The following is a 3,917-nucleotide window of genomic DNA, read 5'->3' on the forward strand; positions in this document are numbered from 1 at the left end:
TTCCTGCAGGGGAGCCCAATGCCTTCTGTCCTCTGCGGAAACAGCTTTGGCGTTCTTCCAAAAGATGAATGGCATGGACCAGGAGCTCCAGTTTCCCTCGGCTTTCAAGCATCCAAATAAGCAAAATTTAAATTCATACAATAAAATAAAATAAATTCAAATCACAGACAAGGAAACCAGTCTAGGTTACCAGCAAGTCCTATGACTTGACTTGGGGGCTGGGAAATACATCCTTGAACTTAGCAATGCAGTAAACCAAAGAGCACTGAGAGGTCACATGAACAACTGGGCCCAGTGACAAGGCACCGTATCTTCCTCATTGCTGGGTGAGTAGCACAGACCAACCTCAAAAGCTCCTGAGTTAGAGGAAAATGTCCCTTTAACAGTATTAAGGGACAATTTATTATGTGTCTCCTTCCAGGGAAGCACAATGTCAGTGCAGGCCCATTGCATTTGCATTATTTCCAGACAACAGCAGCAGCAGAAAAGGACACTGATTTATTTCAGAGCAAGCACAGGTGAATTTAATGTCTATTGGGACTGAGCCAGGGAAGACTTAACCCACTCTGGGCTCTCAAGTGCTTGAGGGGGGACGGCAGGTTTTTTGAAGGGTCCCATTGACCTCTGGCTAAATTCAGCTTCCCTGAGCCTATGTTCCTCAATCACCTGGCCAGAAAAGCTCTTGCAGAGAAAAGAGGATAGAAAAAATCCTGTTTAAGAACAGAAAATCTGGTGCTGGCTTCTCCGGCAACACATATACAAAAATTGGAATGATACAGAGTAGATTAGTATGGCCTCTCCTCAAGGATGACACAAAATTTGTATGCATTCTATATTTTTTAGATGGAATTAAAATAAAGACAGGAAAGAAAGAAAGAAAGAAAAAGAAAGAAAGAAAGAAAGAGAGAAAGAGAGAAAGAAAGAAGGAAGGGAGGAAAGAAAGAAAGAAAAGAAAGAAAGAAAGAAAGAAAGAAAGAAAGAAAGAAAGAAAGAAAGAAAGAAAGAAAGAAAGAAAGAAAGAAAGAAAGAAAGAAAGAAAGAAAGAAAGAAAGAAAAGAAAGAGAAAGAAAGAAAGAAAGAAAGAAATAGAAACTGAATTTATGGCCTAACCCAGCTAATTTCTTTCTCAGTGACCTGGGCAAATAATTTAGTCCTTTTATTTTTATTCTTTCTTTCTTTTTTTAATAATTTAGTCCTTTTAAGCCTCCGTTATTTCTTTGTAAAGGAGTCTAAGAACACTTCCTTGCAGGATTGAAGTGAGGATCCAGTAGGCAAATGTATTAGAGATTGCTTTGTGAATTGCATACATGCCATTGTTTGGAACTGACATCAGTTTGGGATTCCTGGCAAATAACTTTATCTCAGAAGAATCAAGAAGAAGATAATCACAATTACTCTTTAAACCCTGACACTCAAGCATTATAGAATCGCAAAAGGTCATGGTAGAAAGTCTGAGATAGCTCTTCCTAACCTCTTGTTGGGCACAGGGAGAAACCAGTCATAGGGAAGAAAGTGGACTGAACATCATGGGGGATGAGGTGAATCTTAATGATCTTTGCTCTTTGTTCCTTATCAGTATGCTTCAGAATGCCATGTATACAGTAAGAGTTCAATAAATGTTGGTAGAAGTGAAAGAATTCACTCACTGTCAAACACAACCAGTGTTGCTGTTGACAATGGCAGGTTGGAATCTTTTCTCTTTAATCCACACTCAGGTATCTCTTCTTCCAATATCAAACCTCACAGAGAATGTGTTTGCTGGTCACCTGAGTCATCTTGAAAAGGAACATGACCCCCATAAACCAGCAACATCCTGGTAAAAGCCACTACTATCTTCAACTTCCAATGGCAGTTCATTGAAGTCTTAAAGAGCATTTAATTCTTGTCACCATCTTTCAATACCATTTTAATGTATATAGCTGGGCAAATTTACAAAATGTTGCCCAACACATTACCTTATTTATTTTCCTGAGCACTCTGATGAAGTAGGCACTATTATTTCCATTTCCCAGAGTAAGAAGTTGAGGCTCTGAGAGTCTGCATAACCTGCTTATTGATGTACAGACACTGACAGCCCTGGAGTTTGAACACAGAACTCTTGCTTGCAAGTGCATTCCGTTAATACTAGCTTATAAAATATCAAATAGGCATCTTTTGCTGCTTATGTTTCTTCTTCCTTGCTTTTCCTCTCTCCCTCTATCCCTTCCTTGTTTCCTACAAGTTCTTATTAGTGTGGTGCTAGGTGCCTCACGGAGCACAGAAGCAGGGGAACAATGAATAGAACAGCCCCTGTCTTTGAAGAATTGACAATCTACTGAAGAAGAGGACCTACAGGTAAGAAGGTAATTTCAAATGCAGGTGATCTTTGCTAAGCACCAACCCTGATTGAGTAGAACCTGAAATTGTGAACTGACAAGGACCTCACTGCCCGGAAGACGGGAGAGAGAGATAAACACCTGTCCAGGGCACCACTGTTGCCTTCCTTCTGGAAAAATCATCCACTGAATCCCAGGCTGCCCCTTTCACAATACGTAGGCTTTCAAAGTCCATGCCTTCACCTTCCCCGCTCTCTTTGGTGTGATGAATGAAAGATGGGTGTGACGCATCCAAGTGGAATCTGCAAATCGCTGATCCTTTAAAACCTACTTCTGTAAATACCAATAAAACAAGTCTCAACATTCATTCCTTATTCAGGGAGTTCATTCAACCAGGAGCCCTGGAGGAGGGAAGTACTCCCTATGAACTGTTCTCCTTTCAGGGCTCTCATCTGAAACTGAAATTCCTCTCCATGCTCTTCCCCTTTGCCTGCCTTGCTTGATTTTGAGTCAGTTAGTCTGTAATCCCTTCTGGTTTCCCTCCTTTGTCTGCCTTCACTTTGAACAGCAGAACTGGTTATGTTTGCCACTCCAAAGTGTGTCCAAGTCTGGGAATAATACCCCACAGGCACTCAGTAACTATCTGTTCAATGAAGAAATGAATGGATAAATGAAGGAATGGATAATGGCCTGGTTTAAATACCCTATCATTTACCAGTTGCCTGACTCTTAGGAAGGTATTTAACTTGGTTGTGCCTCAGTTTCTTGTCTTTGTGAACGGTGTATGGAAGATTACAGAAATGTCTATATTTATGTGCTACATAAAGCACCTGTGATTCATTCTGGTACTCAAAAAATGGTAGCCATGATGATTATCATTATCATTATTAAAGAGACCTGAAAGGGACCTGAGAGCCACAAGAGGAATGTTCCTGTATGATGAGGAGGGACGGGGGATAGTTTCTATTAGCTGTGAGGAGTAGAGGATTTAAGCAAGCAGAGGAAAAGGTGCAGGGGAAGGCATCTCCGCCAGCAATACTGGGGTAAAGGGAGGAGGTCTGAAATCTTCTGAAGACAAGAAGGATAAGGTGAAAGGTGGGGAGTCAGGCAAGGCTACAGAAAGAGGTGAGGGGATGAGGAAAAATATATGATCAAATGGGTCCCTAAAATTAAGTTGTTAGTGATTATTAGGCGATTATCATATGACACTGAAATATGGCATAAACTGTGCCCAACAAGGGGAGCTGGTGCCCAGTGCCATATGAGTGGTAAGGGTGACAGCACAGGGGTGTCTGACTGCTGTGGGGGCAAAGAGGAAAAAGGGTGGCACTGTCCTTGGGCATCTGGGAGAGGCCTCATCATGAGCACTGGCTCATCAAGGATTCTTTCCTCCTCTCTTGCTCTCTCACTTGCTCACTCATTTCTTTCATATATATTCTTGAGCACCTGCTAATTGGCTAGGTGTAGAGCTGGACGCTAGGGGCATAGCTAGAACAAGACAGACTCCGTCATGGAGGCTTGAATTCAGTAGGTGGTCTCCTGGTGTTGCTGGGGAAGATGTCACTGGAGGCAGAGACAGTGGCATGACAAACAGCACGGAGA

The 3,917-nt window shown here is 41.9% G+C and overlaps 1 non-coding gene across 1 annotated transcript; it reads left to right on the forward strand.

Moving 5' to 3' along the window:
• Nucleotides 1-732: 732 nt before the first annotated feature.
• LOC114211207 (U6 spliceosomal RNA) lies at nucleotides 733-840 on the forward strand. Its single transcript, XR_003609710.1, has one exon. It is a non-coding gene; the product is annotated as a U6 spliceosomal RNA (small nuclear RNA).
• Nucleotides 841-3,917: the final 3,077 nt, after the last annotated feature.

The sequence above is a fragment of the Eumetopias jubatus genome, unplaced genomic scaffold, assembly GCF_037043125.1.
Source record: "Eumetopias jubatus isolate StellerSeaLion01/CBP00866 unplaced genomic scaffold, mEumJub1_p1.0 scaffold_4, whole genome shotgun sequence".
In the NCBI taxonomy this organism is placed as follows: Eukaryota; Metazoa; Chordata; class Mammalia; order Carnivora; family Otariidae; genus Eumetopias; species Eumetopias jubatus.